The sequence below is a fragment of the Schistosoma mansoni genome, chromosome 1 (assembly GCF_000237925.1).
Source record: "Schistosoma mansoni strain Puerto Rico chromosome 1, complete genome".
Taxonomy (NCBI): domain Eukaryota; kingdom Metazoa; phylum Platyhelminthes; class Trematoda; order Strigeidida; family Schistosomatidae; genus Schistosoma; species Schistosoma mansoni.
The window spans coordinates 33,216,528-33,227,564 of NC_031495.1; the positions used below are offsets into that span (position 1 = coordinate 33,216,528).

Sequence of the window (11,037 nt, forward strand, 5' to 3'; positions counted from 1 at the left end):
CTTTTCGTCCTCTCACTTTCGTAAACAACACCCCCGCTACGAGAAGGCGGGGGTGAAAAAATTAATTTTATCTGGCGAACCTCGTTATTCTTACTCTCTTGATTCAAATTGTTATTTTCTTTCTAAGCTGTAATTTTTTAATGTAATGCAACTCACTATGAATAAAATTAATTACTCTTGTCATTAGTCTAATGATGTAAAAGAAAGAATTCATTAAGAAACTATAAAAAATGCGTTAAATTTTGATAGATAAATATTTTGTTACCTTTTATTTAATCTTTTTTATTTCAATTTTCGAATTACATTTTATTATCACAGATGGCTAATAGAGAATTATGGCAAACATTAGGTAATTTTCAAACAAACAATCTGGTTAAATCAAAGATGGATAGTGGCTAGCAGTGGAATCCAGGACGCGCGTTTCGTCCTATTTGGGACTCGTCAGCTGGATGTACCTGCATCTCAGAGTTGATGTTCACTCTGGGATTCGAACCCAGTACCTTTTGCTTCGAAGGCCATCGCGTTATCTACTCAGCTACTGAGTCCTGATGGCCACTTGCTTGTGCAATGGGGTGAAGACTGAATTCACTTAGTATTGTTTGTTTGAGTCTTCCCATTGATGTTTAGGTCTGTAACTGGTTAGTCTCTAATTGGTATATGTGCATACTGTGCGTATTGCCTCGATATAGCCTTAATTCACAAGCATTGTAAGCAAATATGGATAGTGGCTATCAGTGTAATCCAGGAAGATTCAAACAAACATACTAAGTGAATCTGGTTAAATACTTAAAAATCAATTTAGGATGAAAATAAAATGAATTATAATTAAAAAATTACTATTTTCACAAAATAATACAAAATACAATAGGATCTAACAATGATCTAGTAGATATCCATGATATCATTAAACCGAAGATTTTCATTTGTCGTTAAGTGTAAGACATGATTAGATCAATAAATCGGTATCCAATCATTTTGAATCCATGATCAATCATTGTTTAATCAATGCACATATTTCAAACTATATCACTTGTGATCACTCCTCTATACTCAAGTATTATTGTTTATTTAAATATCAACCCAAAGAAAATCATTCATTAGCTATAATACCTTGTTGGATGTCAAGTAATCGGAAGTCATCAACTAATTTCCTGTTAGTGATAGTGTTAGTTAAATGAGTGAAAATGGAGTTCCATTCCCTTGTCTCATTTCATTTCATTTTATCATTTTTGCTAATGTGTTATGTTTGATGTAATCCAGTTTTTAAAATCTATTCACTAAACTCCCTTGTCAGCTTAAAAAATCCTTTCTTTACAATTTATTTTCTGGGGTTTCCTAAAGTTAACTCTAATACACGTTTTTACGTGTACAGTTATCTAACTTTGTGTATCTGCGCGCCTTCATGTGTAGTGAATGAATTCTTCGTTTGTGTGCAAGTTAATTATAGTGAAATCATGATAAAAGTAACCATATATAGGATATTTTGCATAAGTATTATATTTTTCTATTCATTAAGTAATAAATATGTTTTACCAAGATAAAATCAACTATTATAGGGAACATTTGAATGACAACCAGTCATCACTGTTGTCGTTGGTGATGGTGTCATTACTTTTTGCTCTCATTATCCATTAACTTATGAAATTAGAACATAGCTAAATAAGAAAAGTAACAATATCTTTGGTCACCATTAACGACGTAAATAAATTAATAATGAATATGAATCAAAATAACAAGATAAAAAACAGTAGACAAACTTAAACAACTACTTATTTGAGTACAATGGATATAGAGAAAATATCTTGATTTATACTGGGGAGGGTATTCATACAAACCAGATTATTATTTCACTAAAACTTATGTTATGACAATTGCTTCTATTTTTTAATTTATTGGCTTGATTAGCAATCTACGTTCCTTTTATCCCCCAAGGGTAATGCATTAACCATAGTAACAATTGATATAACAGTCATTAGCAAAGTGCTTAACATTTTATTAAATAATAACTACCATTAAATTGATTTTGTATTGTTCCTTCGAATCATCCCATTGATGTTTAGGACTGCAATTGATTAGTTCCTTACTGGAATTTATGCATCCTGTGTGGATTGCCTCAATATTACCTAAAGTCACAAGTATTATAAGCCACCATTCATTATTTATTACTGTTACGTAACAAAACGATGTGTTTATTCGTCCAAAAAAATTAGGAGAGACTTTGAATAAATGGGCAATGGGAATGAATGATGATGAAATCTAAATTATATCAGTAAGAACTTTACCTGGAAGGAAGAGCCCTACACTCATACCAAATCTTATTGTAATTATTTTCTATGCTTATCTTCGGCAATATTCGATATACACCGCACAAAATGTTTTTTGAAGTACTCTACAATAGACAATAAATAGGAAGAATGTATTTGTCAAATCTCAGCGAATAAATTTGAAGTAAATCCAACGTCTCCTCCTGACAATCTGGTCCAAGCTTTTTCAAGGAAATATAATCAAACATCAAAATTATCGAATATAAATAAATACATGGTTCTCCGGTTCACTGTATACTGAATAGGTCATCCAATCAACGTTAAAAATGTTTAAAGTAGATATTTGTATTAGTGTGTAAGTGAACTGTGGTGTGAAGCGAAGTGTTAAGATAACATATCGTATATATATGTAGTTGAGAGGAAATTTCATTCACTATATATTGTCTGTGATCGGTGAATCTTCAAGGAAACATTTAATTTTATAAATGATATGAATCTAAATGTCACAGAATGCACAAAATGAAGACAAATAAACAAGATAAAGGAATGAATTCAGAGAGGAAGAATGCATTTATCACTGAATATTTGGGTTATCTTAATGTTCCACTTAATTGTTTAACAAATTCAGATAATTATCAGAAGGAGGGTTTTGTGGCGATTTTAGTAATTTTGATGTTTGATTATATTTCCTTGGAAAAGCTTGGATCAGATTGCCAGGTGAAACGTTGGATTTACTTCAAATTCATTCGCTGAGATTTTACAAATATATTCTTCTCATTTCATATCTGATATCAACTCGACGCCTAAATACCGTGAAACTATTCGATCTAATTTAGACGAACGTTCTTATACTCTGCAATAGAATTTAACAGTTTATTTTGATTCATGCATACCTCTGTGAACTTACATATCAAGACAAAAAATGTTATATTATCTGACCATAGGTAGTGCAGATTGGTTTCAGAAAGGTGAGTGATTTTTATGATTTTAATATTCACCACAAATAAAGATATCCAACTCAGATTGGTATTTGAGTAACTTTATGTTATTGCATGGTTGTTATACCGTAGAATTTTATTTGAGTCACAATTTATGCCTATTGACTTAAATATTGTTTAGTAAATGATAACAACATTCTTAATGTTTTCTTTTTAGTTAGTGTACTTTATGGATTAACTTTTATCAGGTATGTTCCCTTTGAATTAACGGAGAAATTAAACATTAGTAATTTATAGAGCTTTATTTTAATTCCATTTAGTAAGGAAAGAAGAGTGGGAGGTATATGTAATTTTTTGACTATTGATTTCTTTCAGTGCGTTTAGGCATGTTTTTCTATATGAGGAGTTATGGTTATATATATTGAGGTAAAACGGTTTACTCATTAATGCAATAATGAGCAATTTTTGTGAGCCTTCAATAACTTGCTCTTCTGGAAGACAAGAAAAATGAACACATATGCAAACAAAATCCATAACTAAGTTATTAGACATTTTTAGTAAAATAGTCCTAGATTCTTTTGCATGAAGAAACGAATATATTCAATATAACGAAAGTCAACATAGAAAAATTCAAGAGATTTTTTGATCCATAATTATCAATGGTATTTAAATTTTCCACAATATAACAAATTGTTTTCTGTTGGAAATTATTTAGCTAATTATTGTCTATAGTATTCCAGTTCGTGGTGAACAAATACACTGCATAATGCTAACTGTTCAATGTATTTTAAAGCCATAAGTAGCTAATACGTGACCAATCGCAGTTGTTCACAAGTATGACCTGTTAAAAATCCTCCAGATTGCCAAGAATTTGAAAACTAGAGACTTCAACGTATTTATTCAGACGTTAATATCAAAAAAGACTTAAGCCTACTTTGTGGGATTTATTGGCATTTGCTAAACATAGAATATAATACCTTTCATTCTATTTGAGTTTCTTCGACATCCTTTATAATTTGTATTCACTCCAAAATCTATATCATCATCTACCAATGACATAAGAAGACTATGAAAATCATTTTTAAGAATGAAACTTGGATTATGTTTCCTCGTTTACCCAACATTATATCTGGCATTGTTCTTCCAAAGTTAAACTGATTTTTAGTTGCCTAAATTAGTTACAAAACCAAATCATAAATTACACAATAGTTCACTCGCTAGTAGCACGAGAGGTATGTAAAGGCTTTTTGATCTGTAGTTGCCATAATGGAATACTTTTAGATAATGAGGCAATTAAAACCAAGAAAAAGTAAATAACTGGTTCGTCTTACTAGATTTGTAGCGCACATGAGCTTCATAATAGTACAGTACAACTCTCCAGTAATAATAATAACAGTTAACTTGTATAAACTGATATCTGAATATTTATAAGTCACATAGTCCTTAATACCGTAAACTGTCCACTAAATTTCGAAAATTATCATACACATCTGTTGCCAGTGTTTAACTTCATCTGAAACGACCATAAATAATATTATAAAAAAACTGGAACAGTATAGATGATAAAAGAATCAAATCACTAGGACGATTCGCTATCTGAACCCAAGTACCCTGTTAGTTTAAGCAATAAATTTCTATGAAGATGAATTTAAACACATATTGTTATCAAACAGAATAACATTGGAAAAGAAAGACAATTACTTAGCGATTCCCTCCTAAATTACAATTATCATTTACAATTCAAAATGTATACGATTTCAAACACTCAATATTGTGTCACAATTCTTCTAGTGAGTGCTAATGAAACAAATTACTTTAACTAGTGTATTTAAATCGAATTTATTACTAACCGGTATATGATTCAATATCGAAGGTTGTCATCATCATCTAACTACTTCTAGTCATATTAATTAGTCATTTGCTAATAACCAAGATAAACAACTCACTAAAACAATTGTGAATGTTTGAATGAGTTTCTTTTTGTTTCTTGAATGTGTTATACCCGGTCGTTGCTAATTGTTTTCACTGCGTTGCCAATTTGTTATGATAGAATCGCTTATTACTTATACCTGAAAAAAAACGAGGAACCAAATAGAGTTCACACGATGTAAAGTAGAAATTCTAAGACTGGTACAAATGAAGATTTATTAACCATAAAACACGACAACGATCATAGTCGAAAGTACACTCATTTTATATTGATCTGCACACACATATTTCGATTATCAATTAAGATGAAATCACATATATATTAGAAGTACCCACAGTTATAACATATCATATGTTGCATGTCATATTGAGCATAGTGCACGTCAATGTAATACAACAATATTGTATCTTACATAATACTCAAATAAATTAATGTAACAACGAATAAAATACACACTGGAAGAGAAAACAAATACTACACTGAATAATTGTCATATTGAATCAAAACGAAATTAATGTTGAATAAAGATTACAATAGGTGAAGAAGAATGTGTAATTTTGTTTTTCAATCCCGTCATATCAGAATGATTCTCTAAAAATCATATAATAATACAAAACTGTATACTTAGTCAGTCAGTCACAACGTAGAACTTCGTACGTACGTACATGAGTTCGAATTGCCATACCACATTAAGACAGAGATGTAGTTGTTGATCCGAATCCCATAGTGTTAGAAGTAGTAAGAGTATGAACACTATCCGAAAGATTAGGGTTTGAAGATGTTATTGAAGGAGTATAATCCAGTGAAATAAATTTGAAAAGAGAAAAAGGATAGAGACCTGAAGAATTCAGAAGATTAGTATTTGGAAGAACACAAAGAGTGGATGCACCTTCACCATTGCAAACGATTTTGAGCCATGTCATTCAAGGTCTCTAACCATCGATTGCTATCATCTCGCGAATCCCAACCAGATAGTCTACACCTACCAACATGGCTCAGTCCAATTGTCAGTGACTTCATGGATTTGTGCCACGTTTTAGTCTGGCCGCCTCTAGCTTTCTTCCAACCTACTCCTACACCATAAAGCATTGCACGTCGGGGCAGTCGGTGGTTGGGCATACATTTGTTGCTCACCGTATAGATTTTCACTGAGTCTTTATATAAACACACCGACTTTGTACTTGTAGTTTATTTTTCAAAACAACATAATACTCAGAAAATAATAAAATAAGCGTCGAGTATCATATTTAAACATTTTATTCAACTTTGAGTATTAATGATAATATATACCCATTTGTAAAACATTTGGGATAAATGGTTCAAACATGATCAGTATAACCTGTTTAGTTTAGTTTAGTTAAATTTTTTGCTTTTTCACTAACAGATAAAACTTTAAGAACCACTGAACAAATAATGTAACTTTTAAAGGTTGGTAAATAAATCTCGCCGTAATAACACGTTGTGTTTAGTTCTCAGTGTGTTAACTAAATAACAGTGTCATACTCCAAACGGCAAAATAATTTTTCTTGGTGTTTGTATTTGAACAAAAGTATGAGTAAATAATATTGTTATCACTGAAGTAAGATACTATCCAAATTTTGTACAACGTGTAATAAGGATGACTTGATAATTTGATAAGACTATAATTTATAGACGACCTTTGAGCAACGCTAAAATGATCTCGGAATGTCCATCTACTTACCAGGGTTGAATGAAGGTTGTATATTAGTGTGAGGAATTAGGATTAGGATTTACAGTTAACTGTTAGGATTAGGAATTAGATTTAATGTTTTCATCGCGAACTGACATCAGCTATAATACCAAAATGGTATTTAGCCAAGTGAGTGAATGAATTCCCCGCCAGAATCCAAGATCTACTACTTAAATGTGATTACTTTGTCCATGAATTATAGCCTCCACATTTAAAGTCACTTCTCGATCATGCATTTATATTCAAAATAAAACTTTACAACGTCCTCCATACATCGTAGTTCTGGACCTGGTTTTCTGTGCTCAACCAGTGAAAGATTGAACCGTTTATCTAATAGACCACTTTCTACACATTGATAAATTTCTGATTCAGTGAAAAGAAAAGTAATTTGTTTAATAGTGTGAAAATGTATACAGAAATATTCCTATGTTTATCAGTGACTACTATTCGGGTACAATACCTTCAGTTTTGATAAACAGTCGTGACTTGGTAGATCAACCAAATCATGTGTGAGACAATGAAGTCCTATATGACCAAATATTTTGGGACGAAAATGTGAAAGATGAATTTTTACTCAGTTAATGATTAACTCAGCTGTATTAATTTTATCTTACTTATCAATAACGTTTGCACGTTACGTAACGACGCATTTCTAGTTCTTCAATTTTTAATTTCTAAATATTACTAGTATTATATATATATGGTTACCTTTTGTTTGCCACACAATCTGCCATCGTTTGTGAAGTGAATAAATCTAGAGTATTTTAATTAACAAGAGATTCTTTCAGAGCTATTGAACACTGTATTTCCAGTGATATAGAAAAGAAATTTCTTCTCCGTACATGAATATTTGTGATTTCAACAATTTATTGCATAAGCTCAATAATTTAAAAAGTTAATATCAAAATACGTATAAGAAAACAATGATTATTTATTATGAAATTTGTTCCAGTTGCATATATAGAGGAAAGAAAACTAAAAGAACATTTCAGATCACTATCAAGAAGTCTTGAAACGTTTATGTATACATCACATCTGAAATGTTAATAAAGGAGTTTGTAATTTATCATAAATAAATGTGAATCATTACTGAGTACATCAATAGATGTGAACTTGTGAATGAGTACCGAGATTTCCAAATCCAAATGACAAGATGAGTTTCACATTGTGGATGACAAATTCAGTTGAAATCGTCTAAATTACTGAAATATTGAATAGTGTTATGAAGAAGAACTTTGGATTAGTTTGGAACACATTTTAGCTATGGAAATAATAAGTAAAGCTTAGATGTGATGATGACGCGCAAAATTAAATCTATTACTGTCGTCATTAGACCAGAAGGTTATAGTTAATAAGTGTCTAATGATGAACAGTTTGAATTTGCAATAAAATAACAGTCCCCTAGATTAATGTCAGTTTTTCAATGAAAACTATCTTTGTATTGAAATAATCTCCACGACAGCATAAATCAGTATACCAGTTGTTCTATCAAGAACTAATTTATTATGAAAGTGGGTTTAATATACAATATCAACCCATAAATTACTCGATTCTGTTAAATTACAAAATTTAGCTACAAAATACTATTCTAAAACAATTTCTAAAATCTGCCAAATACTCGTAAATAATTAAACAATAGTTAGTTTCTCCATTTTTCTGTGGGGCCGGATAAAATTGTAGTTTGAATTATATGCAGAAAGTGAAAAGCAAAGTTCTTGACATTCAAGCATTGAAATACCCAAGTATCATTCAATACTTAATTATATGAAAGTTTTTATCTAGGAACTTTTTACAATACAAACCACCATGAGATTAATTGCATCCTTGGTCCTTCTATTTTCATGATTTATATTAGAACGTTGTGAAGCAAATATAGTTGGATGGTCCCGGTGATATTGTTTAGTTAGATGAAAAAAATGTTTCAGATATCCTCTTACCCATTACGGTGAATTATCGCAGTAACACAGATTTTTTTGAAGATAAACAACATAAGATTTACATTAATGTTACACGATGTATAAAAAAGAAACCTTACTTAGTTTTTTAAAAAAACTTCTGTAAGCTTTTGGAAGCATTACCTATCAATGTGAAATATGTTTTAGTAACTAGTTAATCCGGATAATGATAGTTAAAGCAACAGATGGATAGAAAAATGTTTTAAATGAGTATAGTTTAATCAGTAATTCCAAAATATAATGCTAAATTTAGACGCGAAATATTGAATGGACAAAAAAGCAGATAGATTTTGCTTATAATAACACGATACATATAAGCCTAGAATTAAGATTTATTTAAAGGGAAATGAAAAAAATTTAACATATTCTGATCGATATCTTTTCCGTGATTCTTTACGTATTTCTTAGAATTCAAATTCATCGAGTGTAAAAGACAGCTTTAGGATAAACTACAGAATACGAAAGGGATTATTTTTTGGTTTGGACAATTACGAATTCACGTGCCGATAATCAGCTACAAATCGAATTCAATATTTATTGAACTCACGAGAAGCTTATAACATTTGTTATTAACTACTTATCAGTATTTTATTCACTATTTCTTGCTTTCCAGTCGTATCAGAAGATTATATGCAGAATAGATAACTGGTAAGGAATTAACCATAGTTGAACGTTGTTCATGTGATAATGGTTACTCTCAAAAATTCATAGCGAAGTATAGAAAGACTAAAGAGGAGACGGAATACGCCATGGTTGAGAAGAAGCTTCTCTTCCAAAGACATAGCTTCAAAAGTAATTTAACATCTGGAAAAAGTGACTTCAGAATAAAACCATAATAAAGTGGACGTATCTAGCTGCTAGGTTGATTGAGATAGTTAAGTATGGACGAATTCCCGTCTTATGTTACCTCCAATAGTGTCTACCGATTTACACGACGTGCCAAAGCATGAACGTAGGGACAAAAGAAAGGAAGGTTGGGGTCTTCATTTCTGAGTACATTTCATAGACTAAAAGGACAACATGTTTTTGGCAATACGATTGCACGCCATCAGCTTGACAGTGACCATCTTATTGATGCCCTAAAGTTCTTCAAAAAGTGTCAAGTTCATTATGATTTCTCTAAGCAGTTTCTTAGAGAAAATGGATGGTGGGTAGCAGCCGAATCCAGGATACGCGAACGGTACTTGGTTTGAGTCCTGTAGTGAACATCAATTACGTCCAGCCGACAAGTCCCGAATGGGACGAAACACGCGGCGTGGATTCCACTGCTAGCCACAATCCATTTTTGCTTATAATGCTTGAGACTTAAGACAATATCGATGCAATCCGTACAGGATGCACATATTCCAATAAGAGACTGATCAATTGCAGTTCTAAACATTAATGCAAAGATTCAAACAAGCAATAGATAATAAATATTTATAGAGATATTTAAACCAAACTTTATGTATCCATGAAGATTCAGTTATCATTATTGTTCTGCCCCGGTGAATTCACTTAAAAATGTTTGTTATAGAATTTTTCTCATGACATCAATTATGCATGTTCACTTTCTATCTATTCTGTACTCAGACAATTTTGTTTTAAGGGTTACATAAGTTAAACATCAATATGTTACTTCTAAATAGTTTTTCTTCCATGTTCTTAGTTGTTCATTCTTAAATATTCTTATACTTAATATACAAATCTTAATATAATCTAGCATATAATAGCTTTTATAATCATAACTTCCATAATTATTGCTCTTTTTATGAATCTCCATCGATAAGAACTTTTCCGGTATTATATGATATAAAGTATATGTTATTTTTCAATGATTCATAATTCTATGTTTCGGTTGTAAGCAACTAATGAAAGAAAGAAGTTTAGATATGTTATATCCCGTCGAGATTTATGAATGGTAACTTTGAGGACTATTTGCGGACCAATACGATACGTATATTTCCCATTGTATAATAGTTAAGTACTCAGCTTCACAGTCAGAGACGTTACCACTGAGCTACTCTGGCCGCGACCGACCTCCTGTAGGACTGAGATGTAATCACAACTGATTAATCACTGGGTGGTGCTCAAAATCATTCATGGATAGTACTTATAGTTGGACGATTAAATGCTCTACTAGTGTGAGGTAGAAATGTGGACACTATATTAATGATCTAGTATATGATTCCAGCATGTAAGTATCATAGAACGTGAGATGTTCAATGATCCACTATATAAATAAAAAGACAAATCAAAG

At 31.2% G+C, this 11,037-nt stretch overlaps 1 non-coding gene across 1 annotated transcript; it reads right to left on the minus strand.

Moving 5' to 3' along the window:
* Positions 1-474: 474 nt before the first annotated feature.
* On the minus strand, positions 475-541 carry Smp_tRNA_00533_Arg_TCG.1.1. Its single transcript has one exon. It is a non-coding gene (tRNA).
* Between the last annotated feature and the right edge of the window lie 10,496 nt (positions 542-11,037).